A 15,884-nucleotide genomic window follows, 5' to 3' on the forward strand; every position below is an offset into this window, starting at 1 on the left:
GACATCAACAATTGGAAAGTAAAGAAAACAGTAAGTGCTGCTTGGCTATTGCAGAGTAACTGCAAAATCTACTACATAAGTAAAGCAGGCAGAAAAGAGAAAGTTAACTTTTTTTAGCTCTGTGACTTCTCTTTGATCATATTTCATGTAGCACGCACAAGAATGACACTAATAGTTTGATATCTAAGAGAAAAAAAAAAAGGGTGGTGGCTTTTGCTTTGAGGGGGTACTTTGCAGGAAGAACTTTTTTGAAAAATAACACACATACATACCAAAAATGAAGAAAAAACCCAAGCCAAAACAAAGCCCTGCAGAGTTGTAGAAGTCAGTGAAGTTAGATGAAATAAGACTTCTAGACTGTAATATTTAAAATTTGAAACCAGTTCCAGGTGACTCACAAAATAGCTGGGCTTGTAAGAATGAACATCAGCAAAAAACTGCAACAATGGTCATATTCCTTGGAGGATGAAGGCATTTCAAAGCAATCTCTCCTCACCCTCTCAATTCTTCTAACTTAAACCATAGCAATGACCATTAAAGTGATTTTTTATTTTGTTAATGAAGTTTTTCAAGTGTTTTGGCTTTAGCTTTTATTACCAGATCTGGTTCAGTGGGTAGCTTAAAATGTTTAGAAGGAGCTAATCTGCACTCATTTCTTAATAAATGCATTGTGCTTTACGCAGTGGTTTTGTTGCACGTGAAGTCAGCAAGGAAAGGGGACTCAGCTCCTGTGTGCAGGCAGCTAGATTCAGAAAAGCGTTCTCCAGCCTCTTTGAACCAATTTCCAGGATCTCACAAGCCTGTTGAGTCTCTCTCTGCCAGAGGATGTTGATGGGCGCCACGCAGAGTTGGGAGCAGGGATTAAGCGTGGGCTCTTGATGTGCCCTCTCTCTAATAAGGATTGGCTACTGTGGCAGAGTTGAACAAGAATTCAATTGTGATGGAAGTTAATAGGATTTATTTTTATTGCTGAGGTGCTGGGAAGTGGATGAACCTTGGAGTTCACTTTGGCTCCCAAGCTATGTCAACTAGCCCTCGATGGTCTCGCTGCCTTTCTCAGTTTTCCCCAGATGGCTTTGCCTCCTGTGTGATGGCATCAATATCAATAAATCATCCATCACCTTATGATCTCCTCCAAGGAGGGCCATAGCTGATGCTGTGGGTCTGATTTCTGTGCTATTTGGGAGATGATTTGTTTTTTGCCTCCTCCACTATGGTCCCATAAAATGAATTTCCTTCAACAGTTTGGGCCCAAGTTTTGTTATTTTTATCTGACCTTGTGTAACACGTACCACAGTGCAGACTGTGGGGGTGACTGGGAGATAAAAGCACATTTCTAATCCAAACAGATATACAAATATAGACTCAGCCTACGTTTCCCTCTTCCCAGCTGCCTTATGAGGAAGAGGAGCTGGCTCAGAGAAGTAATCCTCCCTAAATCAGAAAGACTGGTGTAAGCAACAGGGGAAATGGAGAATGCAGGCTTTCCCCCCCCCCCCCCTTTTTGCTTTTGAGATATTTATGAGATTTATGAGAAGGCAAAAAGCTCTCTGTATCAACTCATAATTTCAAATGGTTCTCACATAATTTCAGTAAGTGGTTCTAGATGTTGGTTCAGTTTGGATCTAGAGATTGGTTTGGTTTTGTTGTCTGACTCAGTGAGCTTGATGTTTAGATTCATATTTCTTGAACTGATAGTCTTGTTAGGAATTTAAGCTGGCTTCTCACAAACACTCCTAAATAATTGATACGTTTTCCTAGGGAAACAGCCAACTTGTATGTCTCAAAGTATTTGCAAACCCCAAATTTATATTAAGATTTGAATTTGAATTGACATTTCCCCACACAATGTTTGTCCGTCTCCATTGTGTTTATAGGCAGAGGTCATGTTTTTGGCAAGTTGACATTTAATATTTTTTCTGTGGTTCACTCCAAAAGGAATAAAAATTGGCTCAGATTATAAATTCAAATGGAGTTTTTCCAAGTGCCTACATTAGAAGCTCCCCTTCACCATCTAAAAACTGAGCTATGCTCCTTTTAGTATCACTCAGCACTCATGATAGCAAAGCTAGTAAACATTTTTGATGAAATTAGACTCATCAATACCATGTTATCACTAAATGGAGTTTGGAAGCTAGGAAGAAGAGAGCCAAGAGACACCCTGCAATCTATTTGTCCCAATGAAGTGTGAAAAAAAAATATACCAATGTCTCTTCTCACCTTCTAAGAGAATGTTAAAATCAAATTTTAGCATAAACCAAATGGGACAAAACTAGAGGCTCTACGCTAGTCAGCAAACTATCTCTAGAACCACTTAAAATCAGAACTCCCCCTGGCACAGGGGAATTCTGCTGCCCCACAGCCCCTTACTTAAAACTGTAGGCAGGAAAATGAAAAAAGAAAAAGGGGGAAAATGAAAAGAAAAGGAAAGGCCTTTAAGGTCAGCTCGTCCATCCCTTGCTGATCCAGGCATGCTGCTGACAGTATTTTCACATCCATGAGTGCTTTGTGCAGGCTACTTTACCTCCATCACTGGGGCTTCCATCTGCTCTCAGGAGAGATCATTCCATTTATTTGTTACGAGTTGGCTATATGGATTTTTTTCTTTTGAAGTTTTAGTTTTATTTTCATTGACAAACCAAGCAGTAAAGATTGGGTTGCCAGGCCCAAACTTCTCCCCAGTACCGGTTGGATTTTTTTTTCTTTTCTGAGAATGGGAAAAAGCTTTCAAAGTAGAATCACCTCCCCCTTGCTGCTCACCATCAAGAAACCTTGACTACAGAGGCATCTCATTCATCCCCTGAAGTGTAATCTCTTGAGAACTCAGAAATACTCCATAACCTGAAAACAGTCTTTGTTTTGAAGGATAAGAAATAATGGCTTCCACAGTAGGTTAAGGGGGGGGGGTTGTGTTGAATTAGTGTCAGCTTTTAGTAGGACATGGGGTTTTATATGTATTTCTGAGCTAGACATGTGTTGTGATCCTGTGTGTGTTCTCTGCTGCTTCAGCTCTTATTACTAAGCAGAGTCTGTCTGTCTTGGGCTCCACTTTCCAGCATCAGGGAATTTTGAGCCTGATTCTGATTGTTTTTGCACCACTGTTCTAAATCAGACAGTTGCTCTCAGCAGGATGATTGACACCAGCATGAAGCAGAGGTGGGATAGATGGACCTCATGCACTTTGCATTTTAGGAAGAAATCAAATTTTGCTTCCCAACTTTCACCTTTGGTTATAGACAAGCAGTATTTTGCTTTTCAAAGGAAAACCATTGGAGAAAGGCTATATGGGGGACAAAATGCAGCTAGGCTGTGTTCTGCCTGTGAATTTGCAAGCTGCTGTGCTAGGCATCCAGCTCTTTGTACTAACAGGAGTGCTAATATGATGTATTAAATGTCACACCAGCATCGCTGGGTATGCATATCTCTCCTGTTGTACTGCCTGTTTATGCTTATTCAGCTCTTTGAATAATTTAACACATTTCATACTCCAAATTACCCACAACAGTTTGACGGGGCTGCTGGCAGTTTACTTGAAACACTCAGTGTTAGGTCAAAGTAGGGCCCAAGCATCTGCTAAATAGAAGGACATTTCATACTTAGCAAAGCATAATTAGATGTATTCCTGCACACTTTTCTTTAAAAAAAAATAGGTAAATCCATGCTAATCCCAGTGATACCATAGAAATAAGGGGCTGTACTGAACACTGCTGTGTACAGCCCAACACCAGGAATGATGGGGACTGAAGGAAAATAATTCTGGAGACCGGTTGAGGACAGCTATGTCAGCATGTCACTCATGCAGTTTCAGAGCAGAGGTACTGATTTCCTTGGTGCAGTCAGGCTGGAATTACGGATTTGGGAAGCTCCATCCCAAGCAGTGCAATATTCTTCATGCATTTATCAGAAACTTAACTGAGAACAGCAATCCACTGGCTGGGTAATGAACCTGGAACACATGGAGCAAGCACACGGTGCCCTGCACTCCTCCATGCCCTGTGCTGCTGGAACCAGAGACATGAGATGTGCCCACTTTGGGTGCACACTGTGAATTCTCTCCCAGGCTTCAACTTTCTCTGTCTTTAATCAGCCCAGGCTCTTGCACTGAGAACATTTTAGCTGGATGGGTACAGAAGAGAGACAGGAATAAAGAAAATGGGGCACGGTCCTTGGCTGGTCATCAGGGGCTGCGAGTCCTGCTCAGGATTAAAGCAAGTGGTGACTCATAAAGGGCTGGATTAAATTAGGAAAGAGACAGAGCTGAGAGAGGCAAGGTACCTGGTGCTTTGTAGATGTGCCTTTCTGGGATTGGGGTGTGCTTAGCCACTAGGGCTGCCATCTCTTTTATTTTGAGGAAGATGCAGAATAAAGCACTGCTTTCTGAGCAGTGCTGGTTTGCCTTCTAGTGGGGTGAGGCTGTGTGATGTCCACACTGGACTGTTTTCACTTGACACAGGTAGCCCAGCAATAGTGCTGCTCAAAATAGTTTTGGCAGGAGGTTTTGAGCTGCTGGATGCATGTGGCTCTGAGACATGAGGCAGCAGGCAGGGGCTAGGAGGAGGACTGATCTCCCCCAGGGCCACCCAACTCTCCATCAGCACCTCTCCACACTCCTCTGTTCAGACAGAAACCAGAGAAGGAACAAGATAGCAAAAAAAAAAAAGAGTGTTTTCAATTAAGACTTAAAAATCTCATCCCTCACAGTGCATCAGGTGGGAGGAATCTCTCCCCAGCCCCGTGGCTCACCCAGGGCCTCACAAAGTGATGATGCAGGGCACAGTCAGCGGAGATATTTGCAAAGTGACAGCAGGGCTCTGATTGAGTGAACCTCCCAGGTCCAAAGCCCCACACTGCTCAGGAGGATATGCTGAAAATCTTTCTCAGGGATTTGCACATCCTTACAACAACTAAGGGTCTGTAATGAAATGTTTGCTTATCATCCATTTAACCTGCTTCGAAGCAGGCTGAGCCTGCATGGTAACCTCAGGTCAAAACTATTTTGGATAGCTGAAACTCATGATAAACACATGCTTTTGAAGGTTAGAAAGCCATCAGTGGGAGACATCAGATTCGCTTCTTTATTATTAGAAGGGGAGAAAATCCAGGAGTGTTCAGAGCAGCAAGTTTTGTATAAAACATGAAAAGCAGATGGGGGGAGGTGGCAGAAGGAAGGAGGAATATTTTTTGATACCAAACAACATTGCTTCTGCAGCAAATCCTTTTTCCTTATAATTTAAGATTGTGCTTGAAATAAGGAGCCAGCTGCACCCGGGGGGAGCAGAGGGCAGCCTGTCCTTTTGGGTGCTTGATTGGCTCTTTCGTGTATACCTGATAATTACTGGAGCTGCTAGGAATCCAGTTGTGCTACTTGAACATGCACTGAGCAGCCTCGTATCCACAGCAGCCCTGTTTGGTCTGAGATCTCCAAAAGTGGAAAAGAAGATTGTCACAGAGCACAAGTCTTTACTGATATGCAAGTTATGGCCTTGCCTATACTTCTCTCCAACTGGAGCTGCTAATGGTCTGTGCCCACTGATGGGCTTTCAGTTGTAGTAAGCAAACTAGATTAAGATATTTTACTTAGAAAAGACATCTTTATTTCTCAGGTCCAGATAGAAATCCTGCTACTCCCTCTGTGATATGAGAGGAGTCCCAAAGCATAATCTTGAGTGTAGTCTCACGGACATTGCTTTTGACATCATCATCAAAATCCTGGACTGGTGAGTGAGTTGAGGGGAGATGGGGGTCTCTCTTCACACATTCCTGCTCTGAGCCACAGCTGACTGGCTGAGCACTGCCCAGGGAAGCCAGAAACACTTCCATTGCTTTTTGAGACAAATCTTCGTCGATGTGTGTGCCTGCATACACACACACACACACACATGCAAAAGGCAAAGTTTCATCCCTCAGAATCACAATCCTCTGAAGCCACCTGTCTCTGAACAGTTTTCTGTATAATGAGCAGAGCTCTGTGCTGTAACTTTTCCCTTTGTCCCCAGTGCCAGCTGTATAATTCCCAACTCAACAAACATTGCACCCTTGCAGAACTCCTGCCTCAGTCCAACAGTGCTGTTGTACCAGGTTTTGTGCCATAGCAGCCGCCTACAGGAATGATCAGCAGAGCAACAGCAAAGGAGGATTCTTCCACTGGGAGGACTCTGTGTTTCCTCTCTTCCCAGGACCTCCACACTCAGTGGGCTCAGTTTCCAAGTGAAAAGATCCTGTTTTTTCTCTTTTCCCCTAATGGTCAGAGATGGCAAACTCCCTCTGGGATCTGTGCATTCAGCTTTGTTCTTTCTCCCTCCCCTGCTGTCGCCAGTAATTAAAACTGAGCGAAAAAACTGAACATGCTATTTTTTGAATAGATATTTGAAATTTAAAGTGGAAAAAAAAAAGTTGTGAAACTTGTCAGATCAATGATTTGACACATATTATTTAGCTGGCTCTAAATATTCTGGAGTGAGAACTTAGTTAACAACTTGTTAACAAAGCATAATTCGGAATAAAACCCAGCTCTCTCTTTGCTAGCTGCATTTGCAATATGGAGCTGGTTCTAATAACTCTGTCTCTTAAATACCAATGTATTTCTCCTGCATTTTCTAAGAGTTTTTGCCACTGTGGTGCACAGAAGTGGGATGGAAACAAAATACAGAGGCAATGCCCACCAAATCTTGGTGGTTGAGGAACTGCTGAACACCTTGATGTGAGTAACTTGTCTGAGTCACAGGCAGGACACTGGTGCTGGGGAACTCAAGCCTTTCAGCACTTAAAAATGGGTTAATTATTTTAATTAAGCACTTGAGAATGAATGACATATGAAGAGCAATTTCTTTGAAGAGAAAGAAAACTAGAGGTAATTTTTCTAGTGTCTCTGTTGTAGTTTGTTTTCTCTGTCCACGCTAATGTGTCTCGCTCCATCTTTGGGCTTCATTTAAAGATTACTTTTTAATGATGGATAAACAGGCCTGTTTTCCTCCTGAAGTGCATCCCTTACACCCTGACACCTGTAAACAATGGATTTTTCCACATGAAATGAAAGGGCAAGCACATCCTGCTAACAGTTTTGACTCTATGGAGTGGTATAGCATATAATCTCCATTACTTTTCCTGTGATTTGTAAGTGACTGTTGCTAGGTAATGCTTTTTTCACTAAGCATCAGTGAGCTAATGTGAGGGCTTCGAGAATCTTACATTATATAATTAAGCCTTTGGTGGTACTGATTTCTACTTTACAAAAGTCTCAAATCTTTTTCATGCGAGCAAAAAAAAGTTTTTACAGCATTACACATAGGGACACAAAAAGCATCCTAGAACCCAGACTCATTTTTTTGCTTAAGTAACTGATTTCTGCCTTTTAAAAATTATTTATTACACACAGGTATCAGCCACCCATCACAATGGCATCTAGCTAGACTCTATGTTGTTCAGATGGAAAACACGATAAATACATGGACCCACTGGAAGTATCACTAGATCCCAAATATCTCTCTGGACGCCATAATCCATTAAACAAATGTGGTCCCTTTGTTCTGACATCTGGACACTTAGTCTAACCATGACCTTTGCTTCCCAGGGACAGGACTGGGATACAGAAGAGCTTCTTCAGCAGGATGTGACTGGTTTGACTGAATATGAGAGCAGAGGTTTCCCCAGGATCTTCAGACATGAGCCTCAAGGTACTGTGAATTTTGTTTAAAGGACAAGATGAAGAAAGGGGTGGAAGACATGTAAGTGAGAGGATATAAACATAAAATACAAACAAACCACAGAATATAATGTTAAGAGTTTGTATTTTGTCAAGCTTCATGGTAAATATCACGATCAGTAACTGCTATTGGAGGGGGAGCACTTGGCCATCACAGTACACAGGACTGTGATGTAAAAAAGCAACCCTGATGCAAATTTACTTAGCATCAAGGATCCTTAACAAAAAACAAACAAACAAACAAACAAAAAAAACACACCACCAAAAAACCCCAAAAAAAGCCAACACAAAAAAAACAACTCAACAAGCAAGAAAAAACTTTTCAAGGCAGCTTTGATCGGCCCTGGCACTGCGTGTGAAAGTCTAGCTCAGTTCTAAGACTGCCAGGGTAAGTGAAAGAAGAGCCTTTGTAATTTTTGTCTTACAATTATGTCACTCAGTCCTGTAGCCTTCATTCTCCCCGTGCAATTTGTAAGAGACGACAAGTCATTCAAAGCACCTCTGTTTACAGAGAGTCTCAGTAATAGAACACCACGGTCGGGCAGATTCCATGAACTGCAGACCCCGTGCTGACAGATGGGGTCTGTGGCTGATTGTTTGATGGGCGCCGTGGGTGAGGCTGCAGGGGAATGGCAGGAGAAGAAGAGGGCACTGGGTTTTTTGAGCTGGGAGGTCATGTCGGTTACCAGTGAGAACAGCATTCAGTGTTTTTTCTGTCGCATTGTTATCTTGGTGCTGGTGATGAAGTTTTAATTGGGAAGGGTGAGGATGATTCTGCTCCCCTCCCACACACGGCTCTACAGACTGCTACCAGCAGCTTGGGGCAGGGTTTCAGGAGCTGCTCGCTTCCCACCAGGCACGAGCCAGCAGAAGGGAGAAATGAATGAGGTGAGGATTGCTGCATTTCTGAGGAGTGTCTCCTGTAGATAATGCTGATCTGATGAGCAAAGCCAAAATGATATGTCTGGAGATACAAATGCCTTGCGCAGAGTGGGTGTAGCATAGACAGCAGGACATGTCCCCCTCCTCACTGATAATACAGCTTAACCCAATTCAATCTCTTTCTGTGGCTTGGAAAGTTTTAGGATTCTCTGCTGGAGTCATCTCCTATCAAATTAGTGATAAAATGCATTGCATTTTCATACTGTAATTAAAAAAAAAAGGCAAAAAGCAGCCCACTTGAAAACAAAGAAAAACCTCCGTGATCTATTGCCTGAAAGCCACTCAATAACAATTAGCTAATATCAGTTATCTCCTTGCTGTACAGGCTTCCTGATACTGCAAAGCATACTTCAGGTATTGGAATGCTAATAATTATTTATTAGGTGCCTCAAAGCATCCAGGATCCTGCTCATAGGATCCCTTGTGTTTGAGGGCTGTGAAAACAAAGAACAAGAGAAGAGTCCCCAACTAACACGCTCACAAAGTAACTACAAGGCAATTGGCAACAGATGAATACGCACAGAAGCAGAGCAGTATGCTGGGAATGATTATAGCAGAACTGTCAGCATGAAAGGCAGGGCTCATGAAATACCTTTAATCACTGGTGATTATTCTTTTTCTGGGCAATCAGCTCTTCTCCCCCCCACCCGCCCAATATCTTGCAGCATGTAGCAGGATGCATCCAAAGCTGCTGTGCTCCTGCAGGACACCACCCTCCGTTCTTGTCTCCATCAGGTGAGAGACAGAGATTTTCAAACCTGTTAAGAGTCAGATGGAAGCAAGGGATAGATCCCCAGGATCCTGGCCCTGGGTTTCTCACCCTGAAGCAGAAGACAACGCTGTCATTCAGAACAGCAAGTTCCCATTCACAGTTATTTGTCATGTTAATTACTACAGACAAATTTCTCCTTCATCTCAATCGTGCAGGTCAAAGCAGAAAAGTTTACCACTTCAGAACATCAAACTTTGCTTTCATCTGAGTTCGGGACATCATTCTGAAATTCCTTTTGATCATGGAGGAAAAAAAAAGAAAGGAAGACAATTTGAAAGTTTGCTCTTGATGTGAGTTGTAATTTCTTTGTTAAAAGAAAGGAAAAAGGAGTCTCTTTAGCCATTAGCCATTGGCTGGGTATGTTCATAAACTCATACCCTCACCAGAGAAGGTAACCCATGAGTAAGAGCCATGAACAAATATTGTCAAATACTTTCTCTTCCTTCCGTACCCATTCAGGATCCTCGTCATATCATCTCTGCTTCATTAATTTCCCTCCAAGCTGTTAGCTCTGTTAGATCCCTGTGCTGCAGGAAATACCCCTGCCTCAAAGCCCACCACTTTCCCCAGAAAGTGGCTGCACATCATGCCTGTAATTTCCTGCACAGGGTACCTACGCGCTCCCACATTAGCTGTAATCTCTGTCGTGCTCACGCCAACATTCCAGCAGTATTTGGCATTTCACGAACGCAGTGTTTATCACTGAAGTTCATACAAAGTTGCAAACCCTAACGAGGCTTATCAGCTTTTACAAACCATCTCTGTCCACTGATATGCTGAGTATAATTCCCTTCACTGTGCAGTCTCTGGATGTGCAGAGGGAATGGGGAGGGGGGGGAGCTTCAAAGCAACATTTCGTGTCGCTTTAAATGAATCATGGAATCGAGTGTCTGTACAGCCCCCAAGTTCCTGCAGGTGAGATGTAACCGGCAGGCTGGGCACTTAGAGCAGCCTTTCAGTCAAATAAAATCTTCTCATCGTTACTGATGTGGCAATTATGCCCTGGAAAAGAGCGGCGTGGTGGCTGTGCGAGGGGAGGGGGCCTCAGAGCTCAGGCCCAGCAGTCACAGAAGGGTGTCTGGGGGCAGATCAGGTCAGTCAGCCTCAGTTTGCCCACTGTTAAGACAGAAATCATCACAGTCACTGAATTTATTTCAGAGACATATCAGAAAGCATAATTAAATATGCGAGTTATAAGCATTTCCCCTCTGAAATTTCAAAAGGTTCTGGTATTGTTATGAACAATATTCTTAATCTGCTTTGCTGCCAGCCCTGTATCTAGGACTATAGCAGGCACTAAAAAGCTTGAAAAGAGACTGGCAATATCTGTATTTCTGTGTATCTACATGCCCCTGGGTATGTAGCACCCCACCACTACCCCTTTCCTGCTCATCAGGCACAAGTGTGACACACTGATGTGGGTGGAATTTGATTGAGAAATGAGCTACTGTTTGTATTGTCATCACAGAGCTCTCTAAAAGCATGAAGTCGGGCTGAAAGAATCAGAATGTTTAAAATGAATTTCAAGAGTTTTCTTTTTCTGCTGTGTTTTTTGGTTCTTCAGTCTGCATTCACGTCACTTGTGTGAGGTGGTGGTGGGATATTCTTTTATAACAAGACCTCACAAATGCTTATTCTCTCTTTCATTTAATTCCATGATATCAAGAGTCAGGCTGATGATTTTAATGTCTTCAGGTAATTCCTTGACTATTGTGTAGTTTTGTAGTTCCATTGACTTCAATTGAGATGTTACAATACAACACCAATTGACTGTATGTCCCCTAATCCTTGGAATTTATAAGAATAAGACCAGCCAAAGTTTGTTTGTAGAGCACAGCAATGTATTCACTGCCAGAGAAACGTTTGCAATGGCTGGAGAGCAGGATGGGAGATCTTATAGAGTTATAGGAGGAAAAATGATCCATTAATTGCATTTTAAAAGTCCAGGGCTTCTGTAGTTCTGTTTGCTGATGCACAGCTGTAAATGAATTCCCTTGCTAACAAGTGCCTCAGAGACATCAGGGTGTCCATTTAAGTCACTGTTTGCACCCATAGACCATGGTAAATCATTCCATTCTGGTTTTTTTAACCCCCAGGACCCTCCTTGCTGAGGTTTTCTTACAGTGAGTGAATTCCAAGTGCTTCTGACTTGGATCACAGAATCAAGTTCGCTGCCTGCCTCCGTGAGTGACTCATGCTCTAACCTCGGTCAGGTCACTTGGATGGTGTTGTTGTTCTCTATTTCATAGTCTTTAAAATGCATATTTTCTTCTCCTCACAACTCTGACATTGTAACATCTTTCTGGCTCTAGCAACAGTCTGTATCATTTTGGATATACATTATCTTGTACAAAAATACCCACCCACATCTCATACCCTGAAAAATCACAGTAGCCAAAACTCCAAATTTAGATTGAAAAATGTAGAGTTGTGCAGACAAGAGGACATTTTTTCCAAATGTGAGTCGATAGCCTTTTCCTCTGTAAATAGTTTGAGCTATCAGAAATTTTTAGTATTTACATTTGCAACTCAGGCTCCTGCTGGGAGCTCCTGGACATGCTGGACCACCCAGCAGGCAGAGTTGTACTCCAGTGGTGTTTATGCTTTTCCAGGGGTGAGGATGCAGATGTCCAATAGCTGGATACTGATGCCCTTCCCCTCTCAGTCCTCTCCCATCCCTGCATCCTCCCTGCTTCTCCCCACAGCTGGTTTTTACATGGTGCTGTCTCCTTGCTGCCTCACCTCCAATAACTGAGGAAGAAGTGGAAGCAAAATCATACAAAACAATTTTTCTACTGTATTTTAAAAGCAGCAAGGAGATCTCTTCACTGAACCTCTAATCCTGGGCTGGAAAAAGCCCTGTTCAGATGCAGTCATCAGTGGATCTTTCTGCCATCCTGTTAATGCCCTCTCCCTTCCCACCTCACACCTGCCAAAACAGGTTTACATCAAAAGTATGGAATCCCATTTTTTTCCTTTTTTTTTTTCTTAAACTTTTTTGAGAGACCTGCGAGGACAGAAGCAGTTAAGGAAAAAACACATCCAGTTTTTCTGCATTTTGGGAGGAAATGAACTCGTGTGTTTTGAAGCATTCCCACAAGGCTCAGATTTTAGAGCACGATGAATCACTCGCTGAAGGTTCCTGTTTCTTCTCCTCTGCCTGCACAGGGTGCCCAGGCAGGGGCTGTGGGCTCTGTGAGGATCCAGCCCTGCTCCTGGCAGGAGAACAGGATGGCTGTGCCCTCTGTTCTCACCACAGGCATGCCCTCCTGCCTTTGGCAGGTCACTGTGCCAGCACACTGTGCTGGGGCAGTCCCAGGGCTGTGTGATGCTGTTCCTCTCCTGCCCAAGCCAGTCTCTCCCAAGGATGTGTCAGTTCAGGGCTCTCCTGATGCGTCCAGGAGCAGCTTGCACTGCCAGGGTTGCCCATTTGGCCATGACTTCAAACACCCTCAGTCTGTCTGTGGAAGACCACGTGGACACAAAAGGTTATCCCCCTTTATAAAGGTTAAATGTAGCTAATTCGTGGCAAATGTATGTCATTCTCATTTACCAAAGCACCTGCATCCTGAGTTACCACCTTCCTGATCCTCACCAGCTCCTCTGCCAATGGAACAGCGGTGGCATCAAAGGGCGCTTTACATTTTCTGGGACTTGGACGTCCATGGCTCATTATGAGGAACAGAATACGGAGTTGAAGGTCCTTTACAGAGAAATCCCTGGCTCTGGATCCATAAATAAATCACCCTTTATGAAACTTGCTCACATCTGTGCTGTCTCAAGCATGGGCAGAGGGAAGCTGTCAGCCTGGGCACAGATCTTCACTGGCACAGAAGGAACAGTCTGGAAGGAAGAGAATGACACATATCATGCCTTTACTTTGTACAGCAATCTCGATATTTTGTACGTACTTATTGCTCTGAGTTTGTCTCCCTTTCCCACCTGTACTTACACTGTCTTTTTTCTGAGGCTTGTTATTATTTCTATTGAGCAATCTTCAGCCGAACTGGGAGAGCTCGCAGTGACTCACTTACTTGAACATTATTGCCTAGTTCTTTACACAAGACAGATTGGATATGAATGAGATCTCTTGTCCTCATGAGCATTATATTTATTTCACAAGACATTTTCTTCAGAACTCTCCCTGCAATAAATTATGTGGTATATTTATTTTTTTCTTCTACCGTGCTATAGCTCTGTCCCTTTTTTTGTTGTTTCTCATTTTTTAGACACTTCTTCTTCTATGATCTGCTGTTGTTGTTTTCTGGTTTTTTTTTCTTCTCACAATCTCTTAGCTGTATCCTTGGAATTTTTTCCCTTGTGCATTTTTTAGCACAGTGCATGTATTCAATGTACTCAAAATGAGAGCTTGAGATAAGTATTTAAAGTAACAAAATGATTTCCCTCTCTTATCTTTCAGATGTTGTGTAACGACTGGGAAAAAAGGAAAGAATAAAATAAAAGCAGGTGAAATGTTTTAAATGAAGTATATAACTGTAAGAAATGCAATCGTATGCATCATTTTCTGATATCATAATATCAGTTAAGTGAAAGATCTTGTAGGTGCTTTACTTCTGAAGAAACACTTAGCTGGATTTTGGCAGCTGCTTTTGGGATAAGCCTAAAAATGCTGAAAGCCCTGTGTAATCAAAGTAAAAGTGAGTATATTTAGGGTGGATGAAATGGGACTTAAAGGTAGCACATGTCTGTGGTATTTATAAGAGTCCCATCTTAGGTCTCTATGTCATTGTCAGTGTACATCACTAAGGTCACTTGCTTCCCAGCTCTCCTGCCTGATCTCAACTCCTCTCAACCTTTTTATTCCTACATTGCTCGGTGGAGGTGCATTAGAAATCAGAATTTCATCCAGTTGTGGCCTTTTCTGAGGGCCCATGCTGGAAGCAAGAATGGTTTGAACCAAAATTGAAATGTAAATAACCCAATGGGTGGTTTTGAAATCCAGGTACAAGCTGGAATTTCAATATTGCTGAATAAGTTTCAGCTACTAAGGATGAGTGCTTAACTTCAAGACTAATGTCTTATGTCTTAAACTAGAATTAACTTCATTACCTGGAGTGCAGTACCACCTTAGGGCATGTCATTGATGGCAGTGGTGGGATTTCTCTCCTTGCTGACTTTCAGGGATCACCTACACAAAAAGCATCCCCGGTCTGGTCTGGTGTTGATGTTAATGAAGCTCCAAGAAGAAGGAGGCTGGCCTAGAAACCTCCAGAGGTCCTTCTCAAATGTTTTTTCTATGATCTTACAGTTCTGGTAAGTGTGTTACAGTAAAATAACCAGATGGACTTTTTTTGGAAGTATAGAACAGATACCCTGAGGGCAGAAAACAGTATGTGGAGAAGAAGCCATGGGTGGGGGCAGGGAGATATTTCCATTTATGAGTTATAGAATCAGGACTTCTACAAGGAGTTGAGAAATTTGTCTTGATCTGGAGATGAGAAAAACAAACACTTCTTATCTTTTTACGGTAAGGCTGCTTGGTTTGTGATCCTCACCCTGTCTGAAGAAGGGTAGTCAGTGTTTCAAACGTTGGGGTCAGGCTGGTTCCTGCTCTGTCTCATCAGTCTGGTGTACATATCCTTCCAGAAGGGATTAAATATGTCTTGTCTCCTGTGGTTATATTAAAGGCCAGAGAGGAGGCAAGGAGCCTTTTACTTCTGGGAATGTTCTGCCTGGGGTAGAGGGAGGAAACAGCAGCCAAACCTCACTGCTGTCCCCAAGGCTAATGCAGGAGAACTCTGTGGTGAGACCTGAGCCTTGCTTCCCCTGGGCCAAATTGGCAGGAGAGGGGTGCAGGAATAGTGCTGGAAAGGGTGAGATTGCCTGTGTGCCCAGCATCCCCACCATGGGCATGGTTTTGTAGCCAGAGTTGCTGAGCTAAGGACACCCCACCCTGAGATGGGTTGTGCAAAAGCTTAATTTCACCCCTGGGACAAGCCAGTAGCTTTTCCTCCCTTTTCTGTACACATTCCACTTAGTAGATCAGCCAAAACCTTCTGCTGTCACTAAAACTGATGGGGTTTTTTGTGTGAAATGAGGTTTTTGTACTCATCAAGGCCAGGTCTGGCTGCTCTGCCAGTAGATGTCCCTGCACTCCTGGCTGTGGTGGATGTGCTGTGTCTTTTCCTGGGAAAACTGACTTCCAACACACTGAACTTCACATAATTCCTGTTGGGTATTTTTCATATGGATTTTAATTTTGTTTCCCTCTCATTTGGGCTTCTGGTGTAAAGTTTAATTGATCTCTACAAATATAAAAGCTGAACTTAAAAGGAAAGATTATTATTTTATTGCAAAGCCTCCTTTTCACAATCTTTAAATATTTTTGTCTTTATTTATGAAACAGGGTACTGACACCAGACTAAGTCCCTGAACCTCTTTACCCTGCTCTGTCCTTCACTCCTGTTCTGCGTCATGCATTCAAATAACTTTCACATTTTTTCACTT

Source organism: Molothrus aeneus, chromosome 13 (genome assembly GCF_037042795.1).
Source record: "Molothrus aeneus isolate 106 chromosome 13, BPBGC_Maene_1.0, whole genome shotgun sequence".
Classification (NCBI taxonomy): Eukaryota; Metazoa; Chordata; class Aves; order Passeriformes; family Icteridae; genus Molothrus; species Molothrus aeneus.